Source organism: Canis lupus, chromosome 7 (assembly GCF_003254725.2).
Source record: "Canis lupus dingo isolate Sandy chromosome 7, ASM325472v2, whole genome shotgun sequence".
Classification (NCBI taxonomy): Eukaryota; Metazoa; Chordata; class Mammalia; order Carnivora; family Canidae; genus Canis; species Canis lupus.
In genome coordinates, this window is record NC_064249.1 from 30,797,584 (window position 1) to 30,812,033 (window position 14,450).

The 14,450-nt window shown below is 38.9% G+C and overlaps 1 protein-coding gene across 5 annotated transcripts in view; it reads right to left on the minus strand.

The window, feature by feature from the left end:
- Positions 1-14,450, minus strand: part of POU2F1 (POU class 2 homeobox 1) — a 187,918-nt gene that overhangs the window by 150,636 nt on the left and 22,832 nt on the right. The window contains exon 2 of one of the 5 annotated variants that reach the window (XM_035719385.2): positions 8,394-8,502. The exons of the other annotated variants lie outside the window; for them this stretch is intronic. The gene's annotated coding sequence lies outside the window, so the exon portion shown is untranslated. The remainder of the gene's footprint in view (positions 1-8,393; positions 8,503-14,450) is intronic. 5 annotated transcript variants of the gene reach the window in all.

Genomic DNA, 14,450 nt, shown 5'->3' on the forward strand with positions numbered 1-14,450 from the left:
GCCTGATGTGGGACTCGATCCCAGGAATCCGGGATCAGGCCCTGAGCCAAAGGCAGATGCTCAACCGCTGAGCCACCCAGGCGTCCCTCAACAGTATTAAAATTAAAAACTTTTAAAATCAAGATTTAAGTAATGGAAAGACAGAGGAACCAGGGGGGCAGTCAGTTAAGCTTCTGACCCTGGTTTTCAGCAGAGGTTATGATCTCAGGGTCCTGGGATCAACAGAACCCTCCTTCTGGCTCTGTGCTTTGCCAAGTCGGCTTGTCCCTCTCACTCCCCCTGTTCCTCTCCCCCCCTTGGTCTCCCTCTCCCTCAAATAAAGTCTTCTTTTAAAAAAATGCAAAGACAAAAAAAAAAAATGCAAAGACAAATCACAGACTGGGAAAGGGTATTATAACACATAAAACCAATAAAGGATTAGAATCCAAAAAATTGTCTACAAATCAAAGAAAGATAAAACAATCCAGTTAAAAATGGTAAGATAGGGACCCCTGGGTGGCTCAGCAGTTGAGCGTCTGCCTTTGACTCAGGGCATGATCCCGGAGTCCTGGGATCGAGTTCACATCGGGCTCTCCACAGGGAGCCTGCTTCTCCCTCTGCCTAGGTCTCTGCCTCTCTCTGTGTCTCTCATGAATAAATAAATAAAATCTTAAAAAAAAAAAAAAAAAAGACTACTTAAAAAAATGGGTAAGATATATCAACTGGCAATTCACAAAATAAACACAATGGTCAATAAGGGTATGAAAAGGTGCTTACCTCAATAATAAAGAAAATACAAAACCTTCTAAGAGATACCATTTCACACCCATTGGGGGCTGGCAAAAAACAAAAACTTCTTCACAAAGATGTGCATCAATGAGAACTACACTACTTAGTAGGACTGTAAATTGATCCAGTCACTCTGGCAATATGTAGTCAAGCTAAAAATGAGCATACAATTTCACTTCCAGTTTATGTAAGTACATACATATTTTGCACATGCATTCTCTTTCTCGTTCACACACACACCTTAATGAAACTCTTGCAGTGCATGTATCCAAGGAAATGCACACAACATTATCCACAGTAGCCTTGCTTATAAGTGCCAAGAATTAGAAACAGTAGAAATGTGCATTAATGTGTATTAATAAAAGAACGTGACAGTTCCTAGCCTCAGCCTCCAGGCCTTGCACACTTCCTCTTGCTCTCCTGTGACCCTGCTCAGTCAATGTTGGGCTAACCTCCTACAGGATAAAATATGTGAAGCAGAGAACAAGTTGTCTCCACCAAAGCATTCTGACCTACCAAAACTTCAGCCAACCCAGCTAGCCATAGATATACATGAACAAGCCTAGCCATGATAAGTGAGTCACCTAGCTGACCCAAGTCTCTTGAGCAATAATGAATGGTTGTTATTTTAAGTCAGTAAGTTTTGGATTCGTTACAAAGTGATAGATAACTGATATGTAAAAGGATTAAAGTGATACATATTAATATGAAATGAATTTTTAAAATATTGTTATGCATAAAAAGTTGCACAAAAATATGTTATCATATCTACACGTTTTATTTTTTTAATTTTTTTTTCTACACATGTTTTAAAAGCCTTGTTCAGAGTTATACTACATATTTATGAAAAATGATGGTTATCTGAAGGTTTGGAAAAGATGACACTGGGGAGAGGTACACAGGGGCCTCAAAGCTTCCCAGGGAGAACCTCCCTAACCACCCTACCTAAAATTGCAATCCTCCCAAAACACCTTGCCCTATATTCCCTTCCCTGTTTTATTTTCCTACTTAGCATTTAACACTAGCTAATTTCATAAAAGCAGGGATTTGTATTGTGTTTGTCACTGCTTCCCTAGCTCCCACAATAATGATTGGCAGAAATTCTAATTTAAGGCTCCCAGGTAACTGTAACATGCACCCTGTATGGAGAATCACCACCTTGGTAAGATTAAGTACCATGGTAGCAGTTAAGGACAGGAGTTGGCAAACTACAGACTGCATGCAAAATTTGGCCGGCTGCCTGGTTTGTATGGTCCACAAGTTAAAAATAGTTTTTACAGAAGAACATTTCAATTGATTTGATGATAGGGAACACTAACTTTGAACTCCAATTAAGTGAAATGTTACCCCCCCCCAATAATTCTATTATTCTCATTAATAGATCTGTATTACAAAAATTTTTAACCAATTACAGTATTTCGAATTTCAGTGACTAAAAATGCATGGAGGGATCCCTGGGTGGCGCAGCGGTTTAGCGCCTGCCTTTGGCCCAGGGTGCGATCCTGGGGACCAGGGATCGAATCCCACGTCGGGCTCCCGGTGCATGGAGCCTGCTTCTCCATCTGCCTGTGTCTCTGCCTCTGTGTGTGTGTGTGTGTGTGTGTGTGTGTGACTATCATAAATAAAAATGAAAAAAAATAAAAATGCATGGAATTTGTTCCCTCTCTTGTTATAGAAGTACTCACATCCAAAAAAAAAAAAAAGAAAACCTACATCATATTTTCAAAATGTCTCAAAAGCTTAAAATATTTACCACCTGGCTCTTTACAGAAAAAGTTTGTCAGCCTCTAAGAGCAACAGCCATGCTGTATCCTGTGTAAATTTAAGCAAGTTCTTAAACTCCTCATGCTTTAATTTTTCTAACTGTTATCTATCTGAAAGAGTTATTAGAAATAATCATAACAGTCAAAATATACAGAACACACCTGACACTAGGAAAGGCTAAATACAGGATATTACTAGTGAGGAAGAAAAAAATATAAACAAAGAAATTAATGTAATTATACAATGATTTGCAATTTATGGTAATTGCTATGAAGGAAATAAAGGATAGAAGTAGATAATAACCAGGATGACAAGAAGTACCTAATGATCACATTCAGAAAAGGAAGAAAAGGGATGCCTGGGTGGCTCCGAGGTTGAACATCTGCCTTTGGTTCAGGGTGTGATTCCAGGGTCTGAAGATGGAGTCCTACAATGGGCACCCTGCAGGAAGCCCACTTCTCCCTCTTTCTCTCTCTGTATCCTTCATGAATAAATAAAAATAAAATCTTTAAAAAGAGAGAGAGAGAGAGAAGAAAATGAAGAATATGTGATGGGGAGGAATTGCTGATTCTTGTCCCCTTAAGTCATTGCCCCCAAAAGATGGAGATGTACCCACACCATGAGAAATAACAGAAAATGAGGTAAATTTTATCTGTGGTCACTTCTGAAGTTACAACACAACCAGAGGCAGTAGAGCATACTGGTTAAAAGTGGGGCTAAGAATCAGTGTGCCTAGGTTCAAATCTCAGTTCTAATATTTATAGCTTAGCTTTGAAACCTTGGGCAAGTTATTTAACTTAAATTTCAAGATTTCTCTGCTGTAAAATGAGGGTTTAAAACACCATCTGCATCCTAAGACTCCTGTGCATTAAACAAAATAATACAGTTAAGCACAGTGCTGGCACAACATCAATGATAAATAAATGATGGTATTATTACAACTAGTTGCCAAAGTCTTATCTAAACAGATCCCTTAGTATTTCCTACAAAGCCAGTCATTTATAGTCCATATTCTCTAAAACTCTTCTTCCTCAGTGTTTAATAACTAACACCTTTACTTTACTTCTCAGCAAATTTCTTTAGATTTCAAGCTACTATATTCTTAGCCCTGTATATTTCCAACACTTCCAACTGAAAATCAATATTGGGGCTCAAAAGAAATATATTTTTCTAGGGGAAAGAATTATAGTAACTGACACTGAACCAAACTGCCATCTACTTCTCATCATTTGGACATAGGTATATATCATGTTATTGTAATGTTCTTCCTCGTTTTTATTTTCCATAGAACAAATAAAACAGAGCCAATGCCTCAAAAGGGGTTGTTTTTAAGTTATCTTTCTCATGCTCATATGAGCATTTGCTGGTTTTTCTGCTTAAATCAAGGAAAAAGTAGTGCCAATGTCAGATTTTAAAGTGAGAGACCATTTGATGCCCAAAATGAGACATGATTCCTCAGCACTACCTATTCTTGTACAAAACAATAAATGGCTCCCTGCAGGACACAGTCTACAGCTCACCTACCCAACTTAATAACAATCTTATCACCAAAAGTACCTTGAGCAATAGATAGCATCAAGAAGTGACTCTGTTATAAATTTAGGAACAAAATTAAAGGTCCTAGGGAGACATTTTCCACAAGCACATCCAGACAGTGAAAAGGCACTGCTACATTCAAACAGGATTTTACTGCTTTATAAGTATCTCTCTCCCCGAAGCAACTCAAAATTATGACTGCCTCAAAATAAAGATTTGTGTAACTATAACCAGAGTACCCAGACCCTAATATATCAATAGATATACACTGAGGCTCTTCAGAGCAGGAAAGTCTTTGTACTGCTATATTCCAAAGAGTTTTTCAAATACCATCACCAAAAGAAAAAAAAATTCATGTCTCCCTTTATCCACAGGCAGCTGATCAAAAGACTAACATTTTTTTTAAACACCTCTGTTAGCATAAGTAAGATAATATGGTATAAAAATCACTGAGTTGGAAGTCCCAGATCTGAATTCTAGGCTCAGCTCTTACTTGTCGGATGCTTGATCTTTAACAAGTCACCTAACCTCAGTTGTTTCCAACTTAGGAACTCAAGGTTATTTGGTGTGTGAATATGCTTACCAATTCCTCAGCTACAAATTCACCTTACTCCCACCATCTATTCTTCTGTCTCAAAAACAACAACAAATCATCGTTTCTCTATCAGTTAAGGATCCTATTAATTCTAAGGCACAAGAAACCTAATACACACAGCTAAGTTAAAAAAAAAAAAAAAAGGTGAAGGAGGAGGTGGGGGTGATGCAAGTAACTGGAATTGCCAGAAGAAGAACATATTACTGACCCTCAAACAATATCTTCAAGACCTGATTTCTCTCTCTCTCTCACTCACTCACTCTCTCTCCTTCTCCCTCTCCCACCCCTCCTAATTCCCTTCAACATGTCTCTCTTATTTGGACTTTAATCTTGGGTGTCACATGGTCCCCAGCTAACTGCAGTCACTCTTGCCTTTCATCAGACTGGGTTTAGGTTCCATAGTTTCCCCCCAAAACAGAAGCTGTCAGGATCCCTGGGTGGCTCAGCAGTTTAGTGCCTGCCTTCAGCCCAGGGTGTGATCCTGGAGTCCCAGGATGAAGTCCCACACTGGGCTCCCTGCATGAAGCCTGCTTCTCCTTCTGCCTGTGTCTCTGCCTTTCTCTCTCTCTCTCTGTCTCTCATGAATAAATAAAATCTAAAAACAAAAACAAACAGAAACTGTGGTTGGCTTCACTTGAGAAACTGTCCATCTGAACCGATCGCTTGCCTAGGGGTACACAGTCCTAAATGCCAGAGCAGAGTGAGAACCACCTATCAGGGCAGGGACTGCAAGTGGACAGGAGTAAGACTCTCCACACAAAACAGATGTTCCTTTTTTTTCCCCCCTAGTTGCATCGTAAAAGCAGGGAATAGGAAAAAATGAAATAATACAACAAAGACATCAAAATTTCCTTCAGCCAGTATTTTCTATTCTTTTCCACACTGAGACAAACAAACCTAGCACCAAGTTAAAACTAAAAAAATCTAAGGGGAACTTTTTTTCTTTAAAATTAAAAAAAAAAAATCCTTATATAGGGGGCACCGGGTGGCTCAGTCAGTTAACTATCAGCTCCTGAGTTCAGTTCAGGTCAGGATCTTAGGGTCCTGGGACCTAGGCCGGCATCAGGCTCCACTCTTGCCCCCTCTTTCTGCTTCTCCCCCCTCGCTTATGTTCAGGCACACTCTCTGTCTCTCTCTAAAATAAATAAAATCTAAAAAAGAAAAAATTCTTAATATTGTTCCAAGTTTCACTCTTGGGAAAAAAAAAAACTAGAAAAATAAAGGATGAAACATTTTAGTGGGGAAACAAATGACACCTGTTGTACAAGAGAGTAAATTCTCAAAGGCTAAAAGTTTTGTCTCTGACCCTCAAATACAAACTCTTCGGCTGTTGAGAGATAAAAACATAATTCAAACCATTAAAAGTAAATACTGTAGGCTTCTCTTTTGAAGTGAAACTCTTGGCCTCATAAGTGAACTTGTCCCTCGATGATCAAGTTTGTCCAAGTTTCAGACATATTTCATTAGCAAACTCATCATAACGGGCTCTTTGGGCCAGCCCATTTAAAAATATGCATTGTAATGAACACTGTACTGCAATAAAACAAGGCCATTTTTAAAACCCAAAGGCCCAATTAGATTATGTAAATTTGAATTAAATGTATACATAAATCAGTCAATACCCAAAGCTCCTGGCAAAATGCCAGGCAGCAGTCTTTGGCATAGGAAGTATTAGAAATGCCATCCTAGAGGGATACATGCTTTTCCCCCCCTACTGTCAACATGCATCAGATTGAAAGCTATAAACTTGTCATCCATGTTAACTTGATGCTGGTGTGAGCAAGAAACTATCAAGTACAGTTACACTTTGAAAGAATTTTTTTAAATCTTTCTTACTGCCCAGAAATACTATTCATTTGGCCACTTGTGGTTCAATTATGAACATTCTTGGGTGTGGAGTTTGCAAAAAGTAAAAAACCAAATCTAATAAAAGCTGTAACTTAACTATGCAATTATACAGAATACAGATAATTATCTGATTTGTGCTCTCAGATGATCAACAATGGAGTTTATTATGGTGCTAGTTCCCCTTCGTGGTGAGAAAAAAATTAACACTGAAAACAGATTTGAGGATCTTGGGTCCCCCCACAAAATTTCCTATTAGCAATTCCTGCATGAGCTTCTTCAACACGGAAAACCATACAGGAATTAAGTTTGGCTAGAACTCTGGAAAAGCCCACTTGAATTCCTCAAGTCTTTCAGGGAGGAATTGGTGGGGACTGCTGTTCTGTAGGGATATTCTAAAAGAAACTGCAAACATCTGTGCTTCTCCTCATTTGCAAAGACAGAACACATGAAACCTGAACTACTGGTTCTAAATATAGTCTCTCCAGAGGTCTATTCAGATAATCCTAATAGCAAATAGAATGGCCTTCATTTGTAGAAGCATATAAAGCGATTTTGTTATGACATAAAATATAAGAAAACTTGGGAGAAAACTGCCAACCCTTAGAAAAGAAATGTGTTTGACTTAAATAATCCATATATCAAGAAACAGGAAAAGCTTAATATTATGTCATATCAATTTTCTCATAATTGTGACAAAATACAGGAAATCATTTTACATTATACATCATGAAGCCTGTCACACCATACATTCAGTGATGACAAAAATGGTATGGAGTCTTCACTCACTTTGCAAAGCCTACTATGTCAAGCAGGAAACACTCTATAGTCAGAACAACAAGCTCATGCTGTCAAACCAGGAGAATTTCTAAGAAGTATGATCTTTTAATGGAAAAATGCTATTTTCCTAGTACCTGATATGGAGAGAAGATGAAAGAAAATTAAAATGAAAATTTCCCACTAACATTAATTGAAACTCTTTCTCTAATCTCTATTTCTCTCCATACTCCGGGAAATATTGGTAAATATTGGCCCTAATTTTCTGAGGTACAAATGAATTCAAGATTACTTTTAAAGCTAAAAACCTCATAGTCTGCTCATGAGATTTTCTTTTAATACCTTTCTCTTTCTCACACACAGAAATCTCACTATTATTACCTGAAACTATTGTTGGTTAAATCTTTACTGATCTCTTGAGGAACACAATTCTGAAACTACTAAAATAACACATTAATTTATTTTTATAGAATCCTAGCAAAATAGACTGGGTATGTGTACTCATTTTTTATCTAATCTAAACATAAGTAGGAAAGGTAATAAAATTTGAAGAAATAAAATAATTTACAATAAAAAGACAGGGTGTTAAGATACATATTTTAAAATAATACTCTAGTACACAAGAAAATTGAAGTATGTAATATATTCCAGGCATTTAGTTTTCCTCTGTTTAGAAGATGACTAGAAACCAGTTTTTAGACTCTATTTGATCCATTCTGTTGACTTTTTTTAAAAAGGCAGCTTTGGGGGTAGAGGGTAGCATGGGGAGTGGCACTCCCAGAGTCCACTTAAAGTATAGTTATGCCAAAGCTCATAGAAAACCAACAAACTTTGTTTGTTGCTTGTATACATCAATGTTTAGCCCCAAAGTGGTATCCTTTCAGGGAGAGGCTAACAACAATAAACTAATTCTCTCAAACATAAGATTACATTTTTCCCTCTGATGTTCTTGTGGTGACATCCTCAAAAATAAAAGTACTATTAAGCATCATTTTCCGTTTTTACTAAAATTTAAACATCATAATTCAAATTCTGGTAAGAACCTACAAATAAAAACAACAAAAAGAAAACAATATTTCCTAAGCTATGATTACAGCTTTCTGTCTACCTGACTCAGGTGAATATTCCCCAAAATCATCAGCATAATTCAAACACTCTGAGCTCAAGATGAGTGTCCATCCACATCTTCATCTCATATCCTTTCTCTTCTTTGACTTCTGGAAAGAAAATGCCAGAACAGATTGTCCAGAATGACAGATAAGGTCAAAACACTGCTAACATGAGAAATTATGTTAGGAAACATACCAAAAATAAGACACATACAAGAATCTGATCATACAAATAATGTTCCTTTTCACTGAAGCCTTTGCATTATTCTATCCAAACAAAAATAAAATGTCAATTACAAAGGTAAATACATCCCCATTAATAAAACGAGTATCTATCATTTAACAGCTAGCAAGGGACAGAGATAAATAAAAAGCATTTTGCAAATTCTGCATTCATTCTTTCATGGCTCATCAGTGTTCACTGCTGTACACATAAGGCCCCTCCTCACCAGAGGGAATCAGTAGCCTCCACTTAATAACTGTTCCTTCAGTCACTCACATCAATGGCCAGATCCTGAACTCCATCACCACCTAGAACTCTTCTTCCTCTAATATCTTAAACTCTCTCAATCCAACCCTACTCCTGGATCTGTCACTCCCTCAACCCCATGAAAGACCAACTACTCTCCAACTCATCCAGTAAGTCAGGCAGACCTCCTGCCCCAAACTCTTTCCCCTGAGACCATTAATAACTCCTTTCTTCATTTCTGTCTCAATTCCACAAAGACCACAAGGTCCATTAATACTTTCTTGTCAATATTTTCTACTCCTTGGCTTCCTTGTCCTTCTGCTATATATCCCAACAAAGCCCAGTCCTCGCAGATTCCATTTGACTGCCTTCTCCACTCATATACCTTGGGCTTCCAAGCACTATTAGCAAAATTAAAAATAGAAGGCACAGTCCTGCAGGCTGGTCCTCCACAATCCAGCAAGTGTCCTCATGAATCTCTCTTTAGAACCCAGATTTTAATGAGTGGAGGAAGAAATTAAAGGCGTTTAGCAGAGGAAGGGAGTTGAGTTTACATTATGTTCAAAGAAGCTTGGAGATAAGAAGCAAAAGGCTGGTATGCAAGGGAGCAGAAACAAAGTTGGCTCATGCTGAGGTTTAAGAGAGCTGGTAACTGAGCCTTTTGGAGGCAAGGAGAAGATAAAGATGTCCAACATTCCTCCAGAAGCAGAAAGAAATGGGTGGGATCCATTGCTTTCATTTTACAGAAATAATATATTTGCTTCAGTAATACAAGTTAATTGAAAAGGGTTTATCTCCAATGCAACCCACAGTTTAATTCCTCACATAGTAAAAGCCCCAACTCTGAAATCAGACAGCCTGGGTTTCAACTGCAGCTCTTCAACTTCCTAGCCATGCTATTTCCCAGACAAGTTCATATATCTTTCTGCATCTCAGTTTTCTCATCTGTAAAATGGGGATGAACAGAATACCTATATAATAGTGTTATTGTGAAAATGAAAGGAGTTCATACATAGAACATACTTGGAATGGTGACTGGACCGTAATAAGCATTATATGGAATGTTAGGTCCTATTCTGGCTAAGAACTTAAAATGTTATTTAGATGCTTTTGTGTTCAGTCCACTACAGAAGAGTGTACTGGACTTTCCTGATCCCCTTTTACCCCACCTAATTTTTACTAGCCTTCCAGGTCTTCTTTGACATGTCTCCCCTGGCTCGCTCTCTCCCTCCTCCCTGCTAAACAGCTGGGTTAAGTGAATCTCTTCTATTTGTCCAGAGCACACTGGGTTTACATTCTCACAGTATTTATCACAGGGTATTGTAATTTTCAGTGATACATTTGTTTTCCCCTCCCCCAAGCTAAATTGGGAGTTCTTCCAGGACAGGAGCTATCTTTTCTGATTAAAGTTAAGGGGGTTTAAGAATAAGTGATGTACATAATTCAGTATTAACATCATACTCGACGGGTAACAATGAATGTTAAAAATCAGTGAGTAAATCAGTTATTCTAGTCTTAGAGGACTGTTTTATGGAACAGAGTAAACAAATTAATCTACTAACTTAACGTCTATCATTTATAACATATGCTACAGTTAAACTCTCAAGTTAAAAAATATAACTACCAGAGTCCTTAAAGAGCATTACACTCCAAAGAATTACCACACATAAATTCCCGCAATGTTTCTAAATTCAGAATATACATGCACATTTTTTTTAAGATTTTTTTTATTTATTCATGAGAGACACAGAGAGAGAGAGAGGCAGAGACACACGGAGAGGGAGAAGCAGGCTCCATGCAGGGAGCCCGACATGGGACTCGATCCTGGATCTCCAGGATCACGTCCCCAGCCGAAGGCGCACTAAACTGCTGAGCCACCTGGGCTGCCACATGCACATTATTCAAATAACTTATACACACATTACTCAAACAACTCTTTCCAAAATAAAATATTAAAAAAAAAACTATTATCAGATTTATTTATTTATTCATGAGAGACAGAGAGGCAGAGACACAGTCAGAGGGAGAAACAGGATCCATGCAGGGAGCCTGATTTGTGACTAGATCCCAGGACCCTGCAATCACGACCTGAGCCAAAGGCAGACACTCAACCACTGAGCCACCTAGGCGCCCCAGAAACTTTGAAGATAGACAGAACCTTCTTCATCGTGGCTCCATTTACATCAAGAAATTTTTGCCCATAGAGATTAAGACCACAGAAGTAAACAGTGGCAAAATGGATAGTGGAATCTTTTCAAAATCTGGATGAGAAACCAAGCATTTTAGCTTCTCAGGTCCTACAGGATAATACAAATGTTAGTTAGATGCTATTTTTTCATCTCTCACTCAGGTACCCTAAGTATCTACATTCTCTCCTCCCACTAATGACATGAAGTTTCAATGACTAGGACAAAATTGTGCTTTGTGTTCTCCTGGCAGCTATGATAAATTTCAGAGATGTTTTGGCTTTTATAACCTTGCTATTTTTCCTGTTATGTTTGTGTCATTTCCTAAAAGATGCTGCTGGAAAATGACTATGTAATAAATATGTAATATTAGGATGCCTCTCTTCAGAAAATGAGGTACATAAAAATCAGAGGCTTTCTCATTTTATTTTCACTCTACAGGCCCAAGTTCTGACTCCAAAAAAATACCTTTTCAAGGGAGGGATTATCTCCCACACATAGCCCATAAGTTTAGTATGTCTATTAGCAGTTCTCTTTTTTTTTTTTTTTTTTTAATTTCAGGACCCCTTTTCATCTCTAAAAATTATTAAAGGCCCTGTAGTAAGCAGATTTCTAAGATGGCCCCAAACGAGTCCCAAATCTTGCTACTGGTACCTTCGTGCTGTCCCCTCCCTGTGAGTGTAGGGCCAGACCAAGTGATTTGCTTCTAACAGAATAGTGCAAAAGGGACAGGATATCATTTCTGTGATTAGGTTACAAAGGCTGTGAATTCTAATACTCCTTTCCTGTTGATCCTTGAACAACATGGGTTTGAACTGGGTGGGTCCACTTATACATAGTATTTTATTTTGTTTTGTTTATTTTAAAGAGTTGACAGCAAAAACCACGAGCCATTTATTTACAACTGCCCACTCGTCTCCATATGACTGAATCTAAGGCTATTAGTACAGGGGTCACACCTGCTGCCCTTTGAGTACTAGGGAAACCATCAACAGCTCCTGGGGGACCCCATGTGGGTGATCTGGTGGGACTGAACCCTGGGGTCTTGTGGGCAGGAGGCTGGGCTGAAGCAGAGGCAAGGTTTGGACTGGGCAGGGGTGCCCCACTCCCTGTCCCAGCTATGCATCAGGTTGGCTGCAGACCTGGGGCCCCTCCCAGCAAGGCATCAATCCCTTTATGGGGCAGTACCTCAGTCTGGAGGTCTCCCAGAGGCGGCTCACTGTGTGGCTGGCTGAAGCTTCCAGTGGCTATGGCCAGTGCTACACCTCCAGGTGGCTGGGATAGCTGTCTGGGTACCTCCGGGCCACTGTTGCCTCAGACCACCCTGCAGCTGACCCTGCTGAGCCAAGGCCACGAACCCAGAACATTACTATTCCCCAGCCAGGCCCATCACTCCTGTCCTGGCCAGGCCAACCTATATGCAGATTTTTCCTCAATAAATATAGGTACAGTACTATAAAAATGTTTTCTTGTCCTTATGCTTTTCTGAACATTTTCTTTTCTCTAGCTTACTTTATTCTGAGAATACAACATATAATACATACAAAATATATGTCAATCAACTGTTAATATTATCAGTAAGGCTTCCAGTCAATAAGTAGGCTACCAGTAGTTAAGTTTTGGGGGAGGCAAAATTATGCAGGGGGCAGGGCTAGGCACCTAGCCCACAGGGTTTTCAAAGGTCAACTGTATACTCTCTAGCTTTTTTTTTTTTTTTTTTTAAGATTTTGAGAGGCAGTACAAGCAGGAGGAGAAGCAGAGGGGGAGGAAAAGGGACAAGGAGACTCCCTACGGAGCGGAGAGCACAATGCAGAGACCCCAAGATCATAAGCTGAGCCAGTCAGATGCTTAACTGACTGAGCCACCCAGGCACCCCTCTAGCTCTTATGTGCTTGCTCTGATGAAGTGATGTGGAGAAGCCCACATGGCAAAGAACTGAGGGCAGCCTCCAGCCAACAACCCTGTAGGTGAACTTGAAAGCAGTTCCTTTCCCACTTGAACCTTCAGATGAGACCACATTCTGGCCAATGCCTTGATTACAACCTTTTGAGAGATTGAAGCAGAGGACTCAGCTAAGCCATGCCCAGATATATGACCCACAAAATTGCTCCCTCTTCCCTTACATGCTAGTCTCCAACCTAAAAGATACTGCCAATTCCAAAGCTCCAGAAACCATATGATAACACTGTTCCAGCCCTTCTTCACTAAGCCTTACAGATAACAAGGACTTTTGCTATCTCAGGTCCAGTGTTCAGGATTCTTAAAGCCAGGATGAGTAGAAAACTGGCAATATGATTTAGAACATGGACAGACACAGGGAGACTCTGAGTGAGTTATGGAGGAGTCACTGGGGCTGCCTGTAAGGAAGGATTCTTATAGGTAAGTTCTCAGAGTCTTAGTTCATCAATTCCTAGTTATGCTAACACTGGAAAATTATGTAACATCCCTGTGATTCAGTTTCCATATCTACAAAACATAGGTAACAATATGTGTGTGCATCATAGTGTTGAGGTGGGAATTCAATGAGGTGGGAATTCAATGAGATAATCCACAAAAACCAGTGACTGGCAATGAGCTAAAAACAAACCTGATAAATTGCTATTTTATAACCCAGAACCATTCCATCTTAAGCTAATACCACCAAATGAAGTTGTTTGCTAATTTTTTAGCTCAAGCAACAAAATTTGCTGTTAACTTATTTACCTATAGCAAATTTTGCTTTAAAATTCTTGTAACAGCATCACTTCATCTCCTCAATTAACTTTGCTGATATCACTTTCACAACCAAGCAGCACCTAGAAGCAAAGCAGTTTCTGACTCCTTTCTAAACAAATATTTTCATTATTTCACCTGGCACTAGAAAAAAGATTCTGTAAGATCATTTGGAGTCATGCCTGGAGAAGACAAGTAGGTCATAACAAGAGAGATGACTGTGCTAAGGTTACTGGCCAATGAAAAAAGAGGAGAGAAGGAGGATTGCTGGTTAACTCCTATCTGGGTGACAATTTCATTACAAAACATGTAATCCCTTAACTCAAAAGTTGCAGAGTTAAAAAAAAAAAAAAAAAAGTTGCAGAGTTGAGTTCTGAATCCAAATAAAATTCCCATAAACAAAATGTTGGAAAACTCGGGGAGGCTTCAAATCACTGCAACACAGTACCTTCATCAATAACAGGAAGTATTTATTAGAGATGTCTGTGCAGGAGCACAAGAAAAAGTGAGTTAGAACAACAGATGACTTTCCATTATCTGTGAGACACTTATCTTGGAACAAATGAACAATTACTGCGCAAGCTCAGGCAAGGCATAAACCCAAATCACTCATCTGTTGTCCCTCATATTAAATCAGGAATGGCAGGAATCCCTTCTCTACTTAACTATTTCCTGATTTTAAATATTTG